Raw genomic sequence first — 19,014 nt, forward strand, 5'->3', positions numbered from 1 at the left:
CATCTCGTAATGTTTTTCAACTTGAAATTTTGTGTCAATAAAACATCAGCTTCTTAACATCCCACCTTTTTTTCAGATTTTTATGAAACTTTAAAATATGGTTTCCACGAAGTTTTCATTGAATATCGGCTTTCGTGAGGAAACCATGTGCTATTTGAAAACATTTTGTGAGAAGAATCTCAGTTTTTGAATCCCCGTAAATCCAAAACTAAGCTGAAAATCATGAAACCTTCCATGGTGTCACGACATGGCACTGATATGTCGAGGAATTTTTTTTCGTCCATTGTGGCGTAAGTTTTATTACAAGCCTCTTACAAACCGGAGCTTCTCACAAAGAAGCCTTGTGGTTTCGATAGGAAACGTGTCCCCCTTGTGGGCGAAACTTAATCACTGCCTCTTTTCGCCTTGTATTTTCTTCTACGGGCAACATGGAATGACAAGATATTCGTGCTGAAATTTAAACTTATTCAGGGTTCGTTTGGCCTTTTATACATTAATTGAGTTTCCTAGGCATTTAATGTCCATAATTCAAATCTGAACTACAAATGCATGCTCCAGTTCACCAAAATGGCTAGAAAAATTATACATGTGTCTTTGGGGTGCATGTTTAGGTCCCATGCTAGGAATGGGAACGAATTACAACCGTACTGGTGTCTTGGCTTGTCCTCAGACATTTTGAATCTCGGTTTTTAAGTCCCCATAAATCCAAAACTCACAAGAAAGTCATCAAAGGTGGCATGGTGTCACGTCATGGCACATCTATGTCATCGTAAAAACATTGTCCAATTTGGGCCAAGCTTTATTACAAACCTCTTACAAAAACTGGAGCTTCTCTCAAAGAAGCCTCGTGGTTCCGATAGGGAAACATGTTCCCCTTGTGGGCGAAACATAATCACTGCCTCTTTTCGCCTTGTATTTTCTTCGACGGGCAACATGGAACGATAAGATATTTGTGTTGAAATTTAAACTTATTCAGGGTTCGTTTGGCCTTTTTATACACTAATTGAGTTTCCTAGGCATTTAATGTGCATAATTCAAATATGAACTACAAATACATGCTCCAGTTCACCAAAATGGCTAGAAAAATTATACATGTGTCATTAGGTGCATGTTTAGGTCCCATGCCAGGAATGGGAACGAATTACAACTGTACCGGTGTCATCGCTCGTCCTCAAACATTTCGAATCTTGGTTTTTAAGTCCCCATAAACCCTAAACTCACTAGAAAGTCATCAAAGGTGGCATGGTGTCACGTCATGGCACATATATGTCGTGGTAAAAACATTGTCCAATTTGGGCCAAGCTTTATTACAAACCTCTTACAAAAATTGGAGCTTCTCTCAAAGAAGCCTCGTGGTTCCGATAGGAAAACATGTCCCCCTTGTGGGCCAAACGTAATCACTGCCTCCTTTCGCCTTGTATTTTCTTCTACGGGCAACATGGAACGACAGGATGTCTGTGCTGAAATTTAAACTCACCAGAAAATCATGAAACTTGGCATGGTGTCACTACATGGTACATATAATTGTCCAATTTGGGCGAAGCTATATTACAAGCCTCTTACAAACCGGAGTCTGTCGCAACCCACGTGGTTCCGGTAGGGAAACATACCCCTCTTGTGGGCGAAATGATAATCGCTGCCTCTTCTTGCCTTGAACTCTGTTTTCTATAGGCAACATAGAATAACAGGAGTGTCGGGCTGAAATTTGAAACTGTTCAGGGTTCGTTTGGCCATTGTATATATATATATATATATATATATATATATTACTAATTACTAAGTTTCATATGCATTTAATGTAGTCCATAATTCAAATTTGAACTACAACCACATGCTCCAGTGAAGCAAAATGGGTGGGAAATCGTACATGTGCCATTGGGTGCAAGTTTAGGTCTCGTTTAAGGAATGAGAATGAATTACAAACTTGTCGTCGTCCTGGAACATTGAGAATCTTGGTTTTTAAATCCCAGTAAATCAAAAAGTCACCCAAAAAACAAGAAACTTGGCATGGTTTCATGACATGGCACATATATGCCATGGTAAAAAAAATCGACCAGTTTGAGAAGAGGCGCACACATTAGTAGCCAACATAGTCCTTTTTGAAAGAAAAAGCTGACACGTTAATATCACAAACGGTTGTATTATATTTACCGTGTCGAAATTTAACCATACTCGGTGGCGTGCGTGTGGCTGTTTGATTAGACGGGTCGAGCACGAGAAGTCCGCCGTGCAGGCTCGACGGGACGCGTGCGAGCAGTCCGCCGCGCAGGCCCGACGGGATGCGTGCATCCTGTCCACCTCGCAGGCTCGACGTGACACGCGCGAGCAGCAAGGCCGCCCATGCTCACCGGGAAGCGAGCTCTTTGACCTCCATGCACCAGCCGCAGTCCACCTCGCAGGCTCGAGGGTGTTTGCTTGTGATCCAATGGCAGCATTTGCTTTGTTCTTGTCTTCAACTCGTATTCCGCCCTAATTTAATTTCCACATGGGGAAACGGATAATACGACCACAAATAAAATGGCAACGGATAATATGACGAAAAAATTAAAATGGCGCAGATAATAATTGTCTTACATATTCTGGATAATTTTAAATGCCACATGCGGCAAAGCCCGGAAGACACGGGGGAAAGAGAAGAAGGAAATTGCAGACAACGATCTGGGTCGCTACTGTCTCTACTCGTCGATGGATCGCCGGGCGGCGAAATCCTTCGGCTCCTTCTTCAATTCCTCATGAGTTTCCTTGAAAGCAGCCAAAGATTCCTCCACCTCCTGCTCGCGCTTGATCTGGAGCTTCCTCAAGGCACCCATCAGTTCCTCGATGACCGCTTTCAGCATCATCTTTGAGGCACTGCTATGCTCATGCAGCATCTTCTAGCCGGCGGCCTCCTCCTCCTTCTTGGCGACCAACTTGAGGAGCTTCACATTGTCACCCATGAGTTGCTCGATGAGGCCGGTCGCCTTGTCAACCGAGGCATCGCTAATCTTGAGCAGCTTCATCAAGCCGTTGACCAGCTCCTACTACATAGTGACGCCAGCGAGGATGTCGTCTTTGCCGGTGTAGGACATCAGGAACGCCGGCTCGTCGTGATGGCCGACACCGTAAACGTGCTTGTGAGAGCCCTCGCATGCCCGTGAGAGCTCGTTCGAGGGCTCCGCGGCACGCCGGGACATCTCTGCTACGGTTGCGGCTGCGGCTTTGCTGCATGACCTCTCTAGTGCTTCCGCGGCCTTGGTCTTTGCTGCCTGGTTATATGTCCACCCTAAACTCCTCCTACCGGTCATGGCGGAATGACTTGACATAAAAAACCAGTTTTGTGGGTGATGAGGAGAGGAATTGTGAAGTAATTTTCGAGTGGGTAGTTTTTATAGCCCGGTGCTAAGTGTGAACACATATTAGTTTGATAGGTGTGAACAGATTTGCAATTACTTATTGCATTGTAATCATCAATGTGACAAGAAACAAGGTCACAATTTATTGATGGTAGAAGGTTGACCACGTAGTTGCCACGTGTCATTTATCACACAAGTGTTAACATAAGGAAATGCATGTGTAACTTACTAATCATCGCACACGAGTACTCGCAGACGCATCATGTGCGATACTCCTAGCCACCGCAAGCAACTAGTTTGCATTTTTCAATGTTTTTTACACAGAACCGCACACGAACTAAGTGTATTAACCGTGTGTGTTGTAAATTCTCTTCGCAAACAGTTCATCTGAGTCGGCTATTTGCCACGTATCACACACATCTTGTTAAGTTGAACCGTTTCTGTTGCGTTCGCTAATCAAAAACCATTCGTTTGAGTGAACCGTATGCCCTATATCACACACACCTTGATCTGGCTAACCGTTTATGTTGCACTCCCTAATAGCAAACGGTTCATCAGAGCGAACTGTATGCCGTATATCGCAAACACATTGATATGGCTCCCCGTTTCTGTTGTTCTGCCTCATCGCAAATAGTTCGAATGGGTTAACCGTGTGCCCAGCATCGCATACGCAACTAAAATCTGAACCGTGTTTGATGCATCCTCCATCGCAAACGTTTTGCACCTTTTTTGACGGGTTTTTTCATCCCCGTTTATGATTAATGCATCGCACACAGTTTCATCAAAGGGTCTTTGATCGTAGTGTCGTGTTAGCAGCATCCTGTAGTAGTGTTATATCATTTTTTGGTACTAACCTATTGACATAGTGCCAAGTGATAGTTGCTGTTTTTTCCATGTTTTTTACATCGCAGAAAATCAATATCAAACGGAGTCCAAATGCCATGAAACTTCATGGAGAATTTTTATGGGCCAAAAGGAACACAATAGGCCCTAGCTGTGCATGGTGGGTTGTGCCCACCTCGGGTGCCCCCCGGACCGCCTCTTTGCTCTATAAATACCCCAATATTCCTGAAACCCTAGGGGAGTTGATGAAATCTTGATCCAGCCGCCGTAGAGTCCAGAACCACCAGATCCAATCTAGACACCATCTCGGATGCGGTTCACCACCTCCATTAGTGCCTCTCCGATGATGCGTGAGTAGTTCTTTGTAGACCTTCGAGTCCGTAGTTATTAGCTAGATGGCTTCATCTCTCTCTCTTGATTCTCAATACAATGGTCTCTTGGAGATCCATATGATGTAACTCTTTTGCGGTGTGTTTATTGGGATCGATGAACTTTGAGTTTATGATCAAATCTATCTTTTTATATCCATGAAAGTATTTGAGTTTCTTTGATCTCTTTTATGCATGATCTCTTATAGCCTCGTATTTCTTCTCTGATATTTGGGTTTTGTTTGGCCAAATTTATCTATTTATCTGGCAATGAGAAGAGGTGCTTTGTAGTGGGTTCAATCTTATGGTGCTTGATCCCAGTGACAGAAAGGGAAATGACACGTATGTATCGTTGCTACTAAGGATAAACGATGGGGGTCTATCTCTACATAGATAGATCTTGTCTACATCATGTCATCGTTCTTATTGCTTTACTCCGTTTCTCCATCAACTTAATACACTAGATGCATGCTGGATAGCGGTTGATGTGTGGAGTAATAGTAGTAGATGCAGGCAGGAGTCGGTCTACTAATCTTGGACGTGATGCCTATATAATGATCATTGCCTAGATATTGTCATAATTATTTGAAGTTCTGTCAATTGCCCAACAGTAATTTGTTCACCCACCATTTGCTATTTTCTCGAGAGAAGCCACTAGTTAAACCTACGGCCCCCGGGTCTTTCTTCTCATATATTTGCCTTTGCGATCTACTTTTCTCTTGCATTTATTTTCATATCTATTAAACTAAAAATAAAAAAATACCTTGCTATGTTTTATTTCGATTCATTTTATTTGCGATCTATGTTTCAATCTACTACAATTTTATCTCACGTCTATTTGCTTATCTTGAGGCGCCGTACCCCGAAAGGGATTGACAACCCCTTTAACACGTCGGGTTGCGAGGATTTGTTATCTGTGTGCAGGTGCTGTTTATGTTGTGTTTGCTTGGTTCTCCTACTGGTTCGATAACCTTGGTTTCATATCTGAGGGAAATACCTACCGCCATTGTGCTGCATCATCCCTTCCTCTTTGGGGAAATATCGACATAGCTTCAAGCGACATCAAGCGACATAACTTTGACCGCGCGGGCCCACAGTTGGGCGCATCATCAAAGACCGATGAGAGGGGCCAGAAGTAAAGAACCACCGGGAAGTGGCCAAATATATGTAGGAATATTGGGGATGTTTAGAACTTTAAATACACAATGCATAACTTTGGTGGCACGTGCCTCGCAAATCTCGCGCTATTCCTCACCCTGGGTGAGGAATAGTTATTCTTGATCCCGTCGCTATTTAGACATCCATGCACCGTATTTTAGGTTTCGTAAATTTTATCTTATTTCATACGTAAAAAGAGAACGTAAAAAAATATATACTCATCATAAAAAATAAATTATGTTACATAAAATTACGAACTTAAAAACATAGTGTAAAACATACATAAAATGCGATATTTGTGGTCTTATAACCTATTTTTTGTTTTCTTATACCACATTTTACGTAGTGAATCAATATGAATGTAAATATTCGTATTCCAAACGTAATTTGTTTATGAAGCGATCGAAAGATTACCTCGGGCGAAGAATAAGTTATTCTGCACCCTGGGTGACGAAAAGTAATACTATACATATATATATAGGAAAATGGTTGTGTACTCCTGGGAGTACGTACTCCCGCTCCTCATATACCACATAGAAGAATGTTTTATACCTTTTTATTATTTTTAATATACTTCATTAGTAATTATTAGATACCCCAAAATGAGTTTCATGAAAAAATTCATGTGAGTCTATGTATTTTTAAATATTTACGTATATACTGATGTGTTTGTACGTGAAAAGGTATATTACAAAAAGTATGTCGCAGATGATATTTTTTCAACTAAACTCATATTAGGGTATCTTAGAATATTTAATGAAGTATATTGAGAATAATAAAGAGGTATAATTAATGCGTATATGAGGTATATTGAGGATGGAAGTACATACTCTCAAGAGTACAAGAAGAGGAGTCCTATATATATATATATATAACACTATTCTGATCATGGGATCATAATAATATTCTGGTCACAACCAGAACTTCCTGAGTTACACGCCTGAACTTCCCTCTGTAGGAACCCGACCTTCGGGCTATCTTCGCAACCGTGTCTCCCCGCGCGAATTATTCTGGTTAGTCGTGTTTTATGTGATGTAAGTGTAATCTTCAAACGGTTTCGGGTAACTAAATGCCCATTTTAAATAGGAATCTCGCTAGTTGGCGGATTTTGCTCTCAGCTCGTGATGAACTTGCGTTTTTTGCAACTTTACAGCCTGAGTTGTTCGACTTGAACTTCCCCGTGTGCTAGGTTGAACTTCCGCCAACATTGCGCAAATGAGGCTTGCAATATACCGTTAGAAAGCTATGGACATGAGTAACATGGCCCAAGTTATATTTTTGGTAAATGTAAGCGGTTTAAGAGCAGTTTTGAAAACCGTTTTTTCTTCATACAAAAAACATGAATCATATTTTCGATCGCATTTCTAAACCGTTTATCGGAATGAGGGAAATAATATGGCATTGGAAAGCTGCTGCAAAACCGTTCCTTCCACATGTTGAAAGTTTTCTCTAATTCCCTATGGTTAAAGAGTAATTTGGAAACTCGTAAAATTTCGCAAACCGAACAACCGAGTTTGTATTTTTGATGTCATTTCTAAACGGCTAATCCAATTCAGGCAAATTATATGGTGTTGGAAAGCTTTTGAAAATTTGCTACTTCTTCATGTTAAAAGTTTTTTATATTTTTAATGGTTTAATAGTAATTTAGAAAACGGTACAAGTTCCACCCAGTTCGTATTTTCAAGCTAACTTTTCAACCGTACGTCCTAATGCAGCAAATGATATGGAGTTGGAAAGCTTGAGGAAATGTGAAACTTTTTGATATATATATTGTTTCTCCCAATTCCTTACGGTTTTAATTCAATTTTGAAAATGAATAAAAATGTATTTTTGATGTAATTTCTACAAACTTTATCGGAATGGGGCAAATAATATACCGTTGAAAAGCTATGGAAAATGCAAAACTTTTTCATGTTGATGGTTTTCTCTGATTTCTAACTGTTTTGAAGTAATTTCAAAAACGGCAAGATCATTCGTTTTGCCTTTATCGTGAAACAGATTCTTCGAAAATGCACCGCCTGAAGACTTGAACTTCTCGGCATGTCTACTTGAACTTCACTCTATTTTTGACGTGCTTTTGTTGCTCGCAGCTCTCCATCCACTCACCAGAATTGAGCATGTGATATACCGATGGAAAGCTGTTGTAAACACGAAACTTTCCCGTGTTGATCAGTTTTTCATACTCGCGACGATTTTAAAAGTTTTTCATCTTAAATTCCTTATGTGTACCAAATGTGTTGTAGGTGAACTTTGGTACAAACCTCTCTCACAATAATTTTTTTAACTTTCTCTGACCGAGGACTTGAACTTATAACAACAACAAAAATTGACCTAGCCTTTTAATTCATTTTTCTCAAATTAAACACACACCATGTAGTACATGAACTTTTTCCATTTTATAATTTGAATTTTTTTTCTTTTTGAAATCAAATTGCTCCCAAATAATAACTGAACTTCTTTGTAGAGTGAGAGAATTATTTTAAAACGCAAAAAACAATTTCTTTTTTTGTTTTTCAACATGGAAATACAAGGTGAATCTCTCTCGCGAGAATTTTTGAACTTCCCCGGACGGAGCGCTTGAACTTCTTTCAAGAAACCTATTAAGCTTTTATTTTTCTATACTTTTTATTCTCACATCAAATGCATTCCTTGCAGTATTGAACTTCTCGTTGTTTTCACCTTGAATTTCTGTCACGTATTTTTGTTCATCCTCTCTCACAAGAATTTTTGAACTTTCTTGGACGAGCACTTGAACTTCTAGCAACAAAACTTTAGACTTTGCATTTTCGTTCTGTTTTAATACAAAATGCACACTGTGTAGTACGTGAACTTCTGAGATCATGCTTTCTGCATTCATCGGAAAAACCGAAGTCTCCGAAAATGCACTTCGTGAAGAGGTTGAACTTCTGGAGCAGTTCTTTTTGAACCTCACTCTGTTTTTCACGTGTTGTTTTTTACCCGTAACTCCCCAACCACTTGCTGGAATTGAGCAAATGATATATTGATGGAAAGTTGTTGAAAACATGCAACTTTCACGTGTTGATCATTTTTTTCATACTCGTGACGGTTCAAAAGAATCTTTTCAATACATAAAAACGTGTTTTAATTGGTATACATGAAACTTTTAAATTATACATCATATTGTAGCATATAATACACCATTGGAAAGCTTATGAATAGGATCCACTTTTTCATGTAGACAGGTGTTATAAATTCATTGCCGTTTGAGAGCAGTTTTAAAAGCGACAAACACGATGTTGTTTTTGCCTCTCTTTTTAACATGTAGTTGAAGGTTGGAGTCTCGTATATAATTTTCAAACCGTGTAGGGTGGAGCACATGAACTTCTTGTAACAAACCTTTTAGGCTTTTAGTTTTGTATTCTCTTATTCTCATCCACAATGCATTCCGTATAGTAGTTGAACTGATCGTTATTTTCATGTTGAACTTTGGCCACTTATTTCTTCAAAAAAATGTTTTTAAATAAGCATCAAACATTTTTCACTAAATTGAACTTCATACTCTTATTTTTTTCTAGAAACGGGAAGAATTTGAGTTCTATGTATACATCAAACTACTCCTTTATTTTTAATTTGAACTTCTTCATTTTATTCTTTAGTAACTAGCAAAAACTACGTTTTTTATAAATATTGAACTCTCTATTTTTGTAATTTGGACTTATTTGTTTATTTCTATTGGTAACAATTCCTTTAGAAACTTTCTTTTTATTAAATGTGAACTTCGGTCAACTTTTCTTAATTTGAGTTTTCTGTATACATAGAACTACTCCTTTTGTTAGTTTGAACTTCTTCATTTTTTTCTTTAGTAACGAGAAAAAAATCTTAGTTTTTTATAAATTTTGAACTTCTTGGTTATTTTAATTTGAACTTCTTGGTTTATATAAATATCGAACTACTCTATTTTTGTAATTTGGACTTCTTGGATTATTATTTCTATAACGGGAAAATCATAGGTTTGTAATAAATATTGAACCTGTCCATTATATAAATTTGAACTTCCCGTGTTTTTTATTTAGAATGGTGTAAATCATTTCTTATCAATTTTTGAATTGCTCTATTTTTAAAATTTGAACGTCTTGTTTTTTTATTTAGAAATGGTTAAGTATCTGCTTCAAAGTTTTATGTTTTTTTGAACTAATCAGTTATTTTTGTTTGAATTTCTTATGACCAACCAATCAAGAGATTTGGATTTTCAAATTTTATTGATTTCTCAACACACCATTTTCGAACATACAAAAATTATTTTTTTCTGTGAATATGGTCCTTGTTCTATACACTAACTTCATCTCCATCTTTTTAATGTTAAAAGATCGAATGGTGTCTTTTTTTATATAAATGGGAAAACCCATTTTTATAACTTTTTGAAATGCACTATTTTTTTACTTTGACCTTCTTTCTTTTTCATAATAAACATTTGAACTTCGCTGTTATTTAAATTTGATCCTTTGTGACTTCTTATAAACCGGGAAATCATAGGTTTGTAATAAACATCAAACTGCCTCATTTTTTAAATTTGAACTTCTAAGTATTGTTTAGAATTGGTTAAACATACAAAACAAAATTATGGTATTTTCCATTTTTCTATGAAGTCACTATGTTACACCTTGTGAACTTTTGATTCTTTTTTTTTGTCGCGACATTCTATTCATTTTTTGCTTTTGGTGAAATGGCATAGGCGGTCCCTTTTTCTCATTTGATGAATTTCTTTTGTATGTGGTACACGTGAACTTCAGAATTTCTGAAACATGAACTTTGCGTGCTATTGAAAATCAAGAAAATTATGCACAACAAAACAAATACACTTCGCGTGCTACATGCACGACCAACACATACACCTCCTAGAAACGGAAATAATTTAAGACCAAACAAACCTAGAACAACAACAGCGGCTAATCTGTTCTTTTCCTCTCGCACTCAAGCTGAACTGCAGTAGCAGTGCACCAACAACAGTTCGACAGTGCCTGAGAGGACGCCATGGACAGCAGTTTGTAGCTGCAGGAGAAGAGGGAGGTCGGGAGGAACAGGACGGTGACCAGTGTTTTTCTAAAAACAAAAATTGGAGGAGGCAGAGGGGTTGAGAGGCTCGGTGTCAGCATTCTGTACAGGAGATGGCAAAGGAGACCTGCTGCTGTTGGTGGCTGGCGACCCAGCAGCTCGGCAGCCATTTGGCCGGAGGCCCGCATGCAAGATCCATCACCCAACTGCCTCTCACCTCTCTCCTCTCTGCCAGATGTGGCCACCAAGCAGCAGGTCGTGCCCTCCTCTTGCTGAAGGTCGAGCCATCCTCGAGGTGCAGGTGGATGGAAGATTGGCACGGTGGACGGCGAGAGAGAGAGAGATGGAATGGATGGTTGCTGAATTTACGTGAGGAAGCACGGAGGAGCAGTCCACGATGATGGTTGGGTGCAGCCCGCGTCGACCATAGCGCCCGCGGAGGTCATCCTTAGCCTTGTCCAATGGGGATCTTGCCGGATCCATGCGTGTAGGCGGTGACGGCGGTGGCTGTTGCGGCGGCGGCGTGTTGGATGTGGTGGCCACGACGCTGTGAGGGTTGGCGGATACAGTGACACGCGGGGTCCGGGGCAGCAACGCGCGGGCTCAGGGGTCAGGGGCAGCGGCGTCGCGTGGGGTCAGGGGAGGCGACACGTGGGCTCAGTGCTGGCGGCGGTGTGAGGGATGAGGGGTGGGGTCTGTGGCACGCGGGGTCAGCGGCGGAGGCGGCGTGAGGGTTCAGGGGCAGGGCCGTTGTCGCCTGGGAGGGGGTCAGGATCGAGGGGACGGTTGGTTGGGATATTTTTTTTCTTCTATGTGATCTCAGGAACAGCTAATCGGGCCCTTATAGGGCGCGCCGTGATCCAAATAGCTATTCTAATCCTGGGATTAGAATAGTGCTACAGAATAACTCTCACAACCCTAGCTTTGGCATTTGCTTGTCATTGCATATGCATCCATGCATCATGTATAATTTGTTGATATCTGAATTGGGGATGAAAAAACCCTAGCACCAAATCAAATCAAATAGGCTCAACTTAAAATGATTTTCAAAGAATCCAAAATGCCTTGAGAAAAGTTCATGATTTTTGGTTAAGGTGGACACCTTTGCCAAAAATGATGCACATATTTTAGGACATATCTGGATTTTTGAATGAATTCATTAAGTATTTGAATTGGAGCAACTAAATGCTATGCATATTATTTATTGCTCTGATAATTCTGGAATTATGTGTGGGGCCCTATAATAACGCATCTAGCATCAACAATAATTTCCAGAAGCTGCAAAAATAATTTGGTTAGCAAACCAAATTCAAAAACAGAAGCAGAAATAGAAAACAGAAAACAAATATGAAAAGACAGAGAGGAGAGAAAGTACCTGGGCTTACCTGGTGGCCCACCTAAGCTGGCCCAGCCCAGTGGCTCTGCCAGTCATCCCCGTCCTCGCCCCAGGAGGACCGGGGCGTGTGGCGAGCGCACGCGGCCATATGCCAGCCACCTCCACCCTGCCTGTGTGCCGCCTCGGCCGCTTGGGCGTCCCTGGAGATGCCACGCACACCCCCTGGCCTCTCTCTCACTCTCACCCGTGCCTCCCCACCTCCTCTCTCTCTCGCCCGGACCCGGACACACCCGAGGCCGCCGACGAGCACCGCCATGGCCACAACCGTCCCCGCGCCTCTCCGTTCTATCCTCGCCGTCCTCCTCGACGATGTGAAGCTTCCCCCTCAACAAGTGCAAGCCCGGACCCCCTACACCGCCGAGTACTCCGTCATCCTCGTCCTCTCCATCCGACGACCGCCGATGTCGATTCCCCGTCTCCGCCACCTCCCCGATCCAGCTGAGCTCCACCTCGACCCCACGGTGAACTCCGCCATTTCCCCCCTGCTCCCTCAGCTCATCTTCGTCCCCTAGCCACGCTAGCCACCGGAGCCGAGCACTCCTTGCCGCCCACCATGAAGCCGTCGAGGCTAGAGCGAGAACCGCTCGCGTCTGAGCACTCCATCGTGCTCCGCACGTTGCCAGGAGCTCCGAATACCCAGCCGCCCATCTTGTAGTGCCCCATAGCGACCAACCCGTCATTGGCCGAACTCCGACCGCCGCTTCCGTGGTCGTGGCCGTTGTTTTCGGTGACCCCGCGGCCTCCCGAGCAGCCAGCTAGAAGCGGGCATGTGCGGGCTATCTTCTGGTGGCCTTCGCGCGTCCACCCGGAGCCTGTAGCACGAGCCCGAGCAACTCCGGCGACCCTTAGCCGTTGGCTTTGGTCGCCGGCGTTAAGCCGCCGATGTCGCACACTTAATTAGGCCCTAATGGGCTAGTTAATTAACCAAAGTAACAGAGACAGGTGGGCCCCATGCCCTTAGTTAACCACAGTTTATTTCCTGTTTAGTTTTAACTAATATCAATGGCCCCACGCGTCAGTGTTGACCTTGCTGACATTGACCTAGACCGAACCCACCAGTCAGTGACCCAAACTAGCAATGTGACACTGACTAATGGGTCCCACAGGTTAGGTTTGACCCTGGTCATCCCCGGTTGACCCGCTGCTATCATGCTAACGTAATTATTAGTTTTCTGGATTAAAAATAATCCAGGAAATTCCAGAAAATAGTATAAACTTCAAAAAAATCATAGAAATTAATCTATAACTCAGAATGAAATAAATTATATATGAAAAATGATCAAAAAAATCCAATCTATCCATCTGTATCATTTTCATGCATGCTTGATGAACTTATGCTTACTGATCAGGTCAAATCAATTAAATGGCATTTGAATAATCACATATGGAGTTTGAATTTGAATCTTGTAATCAAACCAACTCCAGTTAAATTATTGCTAGCTGCATTAGCCCAAATCACAGCATGTTACCTTGTCATCATCATGCATCATATTGTTGCATTGAATTGATTGTGTTCCTTCTGTGTTTGCCGGTGTTGTTCCCTCTCAGTGGACGTTACTCCGACGTTGTGATCAATGACACCGATGAAGAGCTATACTATCTTCAGAAGTGCCAGGCAAGCAAACCCCCATTGAGCATTCTGATACAATCCCACTCTCTCGCTCTTGCTTTCTTTACTGCATTAGGACAACAACGATTCAATTGTTACATGCTGCGGTAGTTGAACCCCTTTCCTCTGCATAACCTGTCTTTGCCACAGTAAATAGTTGAAACCCACTAGCATGGGTAGGATTTGTTTGAGCCATGATGTGCCTACTCATTCATGCTTGCTTGTCATGCCTGCTATTGTTTACAGTTGTGTCAGGTCTGATTCATCGGGGATGAATTGGAATGTGGTGAACATGTCCTACTGTTGAAAGCTAAGTGTGTGCACACGATTTGGTAAAGGTAGCGATGAGAGGCCATGTAGGAGTACATGGTGGGTTGTCTCATTGAAAGCGTCCTCAGGAACTGAGTTCTGTGTCTGTGATCCAAGACAATTACTACCACACATTGGGCTCTGGGCACTCCAAGCTCTCTCGACTTATTAATCGCCTCGATCTCTGTCCATGAGTTGCAAGTAGTTTCTGGTGTTTGTAGGTAGTGCTAGTAGTCTACCAAGTGGCACCCGATATAGGTGGGCTTGGGATAGACTTGGTGCAGTGGCACGGTGTACCGAGTGGCACCCGGATGGTGGGCTTGGGAACCCTGCTCACATCGTTTGGGGCCGTGAGTGACAACCCGGCCGGATCTCCTTGCGGGTGGAACCCGAATAGGCGATAAACCTGGACTAGAGACTTGTGTGATTAGTCAGGTCATGTCCGACTCCCTCACGAGGCTTTCGCTTGAAGGTTGCCGAGATACACGACGTGTACATGGTGGTAAGTGGCGAGAGCGTGCGTGAAGAAGTACACCCCTGCAGGGTTAACATGATCAATTCGAATAGTTGCATCCATGGTAAAGGACTACTGGGTTGCTTATACAGTTCATAGACAAGTGAAACTGGATACTCTAAAATGCGCAAGATAAGCGTGAGTGCTATGGATGGCCTTCCCGTAGGGAGACGGGAGCGGACCCATAGTGGTGTATTGATATGGTGAATATATGGACTCATGTGCGCCACCTCAAAAGAGTTACCAGCAGTCGTAGAATATGATAGCCACCAAATCAAAGCTGGCTTGCTGTAGTTAAACTCCACCACCCCCTTTGTTGATACCGATGCATATGTAGCTAGTTCTGATGTGAGTCTTGCTGGGTACATTTGTACTCACATTTGCTTAATTTATGTTTTTATAGAGAGACTTCAATCTCACTAGTAGTTCTGCATGGATTTCGACGTTTAGCTTGTTACCTCAGCTGCGATTGTGTACCCTTGGGAGGGTCTTGTAGATAGTAAGGCTTCTCAGCCTTTTTCATTTCTAGTTGTCTATACTCAGACATGTTTATGCTTCCGCCTGTGCTTGTAGCTTGTATGACTTGAATGTTGGGTCATGGTACCCATGTTTGTAATATCTGGCTCCTCGGAGCCTATTGAATAAATACTTTGAGTCGTAGAGTTTTGTTGTGATGCCATGTTGTACTTGCACATATCAAGCATATTGTGTGTATGATTTTGAAATGCTTGGTATGTGTGGGATCCGACAACCTAGTTGCTTGTTCTTGGTAGCCTCTCTTATGGGGAAATGTCTCCTAGTGCCTCCGCTGAGCCATGGTAGCTTGCTACTTCTCCGGAACACTTAGGCTGGTTGACATGTATCCTTCTTCGTTCTTGTGTCTGTCCCTTCAGGGAAATGTCACGCGGTGTTCCTTTAAGTCCTTGTAGCTTGTTACGACTTGGGTTCATACGTTGGTGACCGACACGTTCATCGCTGGGTCATGTATGCATGCCCCTGTAAGTTAGTGCCACTTTGGACTCACTACTAGTCATGTCGGCCTGACTTCTCTGTCATGTGGATGCTAGCGACACTATCATATACGTGAGCCAAAAGGCGCAAACGGTCCCGAACCAGGTAAGTTGGCACCCGTGGGAATACCGTGCGTGAGGCCACAAAGTGATATGATGTGTTACATGCTAGATCGGTGTGACTAAGGATCGGGGTTCTGACATCTTTGGTATCAGAGCCTGACTACCTATAGAATTACCAAGCCAAACTGGCCGAAGTTGAGTCTAGAAATTCTTTAGTTATGTAAGGGAATTGGTTGTGGAAGGGAACATAAGGCTCTTTTTACTCCTTTACCTTATGTCCTTCTGATATGAGTCATCTCATCTTTCCTACGGGGTTAAGGAACTAGGCTTTCTCTTCTTTCTATCAGGATCACGTGTTACTAATCCGTAGACTTATAGGATTGATGGATTCAAGTCTCAGTTCAGTTCCTACTACTTTTGTGCATTCTCAGCTGGTTTCGGAACCTTGATATTGTGATGTTGACTGGTTATGCCACCATTTTGTAGGATGTCTCAAATCTTTCTTGAGCATTTACAGTCATTATGATGTCCGAGTCATCCCAGGTTACGAAATAGTCTGATGCATTTGCAACTCCCTTCTTTATGTTCCCGATGTTTCTTTGGGCCAGTTCAACCAATCGGTGAGTTGAGGTACTCTGTTGAGGTACTCTGTCACCTCGACATATATGTTGAGGTACTCTGTCACCTCGACATATATGTTGGACCTATTACTATAACCATAGGCATCTTAGAGAACCACCTAGTAATCCAGCCATGTTTTGTTTTCATAGTGTGATGATTCTGGCCATCATTCTCGAAAGCATCCCGTGATGCCATTTAGTAGTAGGTATTCTATTCCTGGGTTCTTGAACCCGAGATTCACCCTACTTACTTCATGTTGATAGTGTTTGCTAGTTCCTTTAGGATATTAGTAACCTTTGTGATAGTCCTCGAGGTCCGTGGTATTTTCCTCTTCCAAATACCATGAACTACTTGTGGCAGAAGTTCCTCGTTGAACCAAAAGATCGCAACCAGAGTGCTCTTAATGAGTTCTCGATTCTATGTTGTGACTCTGCCAGTTCCACCTTTCTGCATGGGTTATCCGGAAGAAATATGTTGAACTTGTTCGACATGCTAATCTATGCACCCACAACTCAGAAAATCGTATGTTCCTTTGAGTTGTCTCTCTTTAGTTGTTTTCTGACCTTCGTCTATCAGTTGATAGTCAGAAGTAGTTCTGCATTCGTGTTATCGATGCCTATTATTCTTGTGGTCTATCAAGCCATTCTATTCCGGAATGACTAGGAGAAACAAACTCCAGTACCTCATCCATTTCTAGGATTGGGTCAAAGTAGTTGTATTCCACAGATCAAAATGTCAATCCAGTTTTTTTGTTCTGCTCTAGCTTGGAGTATTACCATCTTTATATCAAGAATGTCATGGGAATTGCATACCACCTCCTATGAACTCTTGACACAGTGATACTTCTTGCCATCATTGTTCATTCCTAGGTCTTCGTGTTATTCCAACCGGAATGCCAACAAGTGAACTATGATGTCTGAAATCAATACTCCTAGCAATGTTGCTTGGTAGTTAATGAACGATAAACTCATTCTTAGCATGTTGGTTATTCAGTAACCATTCTAAGATTGATCATGCTACCTAGTAAATTTTTCCCTGGTGCACTCTTCGATCAAAGGGATAGGATTGTGTCAATTCCTTGCTTATTTGAGCACATCATATTGCCTCGAAAGCAAGATTGCTCCCGAGCTTAATAACATACCGGTGGTTCGTGATTTTTTGAATGTCTTCTCGGAAGTATCATCGGGTGTCCCCTGACTGTTATGTTGAGCTCGTGATCAAGTTGGTTTCTTGTAAACCACCCACTCTCCAAGACTCTGTGTTGGATACCCTGAACTAGTTGGTTAAGCTAAACAACAACTTGGAGAGTTGGAAGATAAAAGCTTGTCGGACTTAGTTCATCACTAAGGGATATCTTTTGTGTGTGTGTGTGTGTTGAAGAAAGATGATATCTTCATTGATTGATCCTTGTGATCAATTGTTGGATCTATTGTCTTGTCAATACTTTCATTTGAGTGTGGGCTATCATCAAACCAAATCAGAACCAACGATGTTCGTAATGTTGTCTTACTCGTGGTTGATTCCTCGAGCATACACCATTATATCTTGTGGGTCTGACCAATGCTATCACCTTATTCACATAATTGTGGAATTCCATTTATATGGAAACCTAGATGAATTGTTGTTGAGCCCATTGACAACATTCCTATCTTCTCCATGACTTTGTTGGACATTAAGCTAGTGTTGGAAACTTTGTAAACAATGCCTTCGTGTTTCGTTCATGAGGTATATGTTTGGTGTAAGAAGTGACTTTCTTGAAGTTCATGTGCATCAGGTGCAAGTTGCCTCCATGAATTTCAGAAAAGTTAGTTTTGCTTCCTCTGGAATCATCCCAAGTTAGTCATGCAAATGTGCGAAGTATTTTGTGGTCTGTAGACTTGCAACCTTCATTCTATATGTATTCCTAGCACACCAAGCCACTGATTGATTTGTTCAAGGAGAAGAAGTTTATTCTGAAGAGCTAGACTTATGCAAGGACTTAGATATCCTTGATGATGGTTCCCCACCTGAATTCGGTACTATTTTACTATAAGACTACTACATGGTCATGCTTGTCTAGGACATCATGTTCACATGTGTGTAGTAGAACCAGCTCATATTTTGGAGCTTACTACCATAGTTCATTTCCCGAGAATCTCGCAATGTCATCTCATCGATTTGTGTTGCAACCTCTTATTTTCAGACATGTTATCTGAACTATTATGTTACCAACCAGATCTGAATCTCAGGCAAATATGATGGTTGGAACATTCCCAACATTAGCATTTTTTTCCAGCTTGCACTGCCATTGTGGCAATTTCCCATGGGCTGCCCTTCTCAGTAATTGCTATTCGGGATCATCTTCAAAAGAGGTCCTACCATGGGTCCCATTCATTTCCGATGATAGGAAGAAATCACCATCATGCTATCTCCAACAAGGTAGTCCACATCATCCATTCTAGCATGAGTATGCCATTTCTTCGAACTATTTGATATGATCAATTGCGATTTTCCTTATGCTGGTATAGGGAGTTTCAATGATCTCTATATCAAAAGTAATTCTTTTGCCACTTAAGGGAATAATTCTACAAGTCACCTCCCCCGAGGTGTCCTGTTTTGGAACCATGGCAATTATCTCTATTTTGAAACCATGCACCATCCTATTTCAGCGTGGAATTGTAGCCTACCAAAATTGAACCTTCGTCATCGGCTCCTTACCATCACCCCTTATATGTGTTTTGTGACTCGACTCAAGAGATGTTTCAATGTCTCACTCCATGAGTTGATCTTGGTTGCTCG

The sequence above is a fragment of the Triticum aestivum genome, chromosome 5A (assembly GCF_018294505.1).
Source record: "Triticum aestivum cultivar Chinese Spring chromosome 5A, IWGSC CS RefSeq v2.1, whole genome shotgun sequence".
NCBI classification, from domain to species: Eukaryota; Viridiplantae; Streptophyta; class Magnoliopsida; order Poales; family Poaceae; genus Triticum; species Triticum aestivum.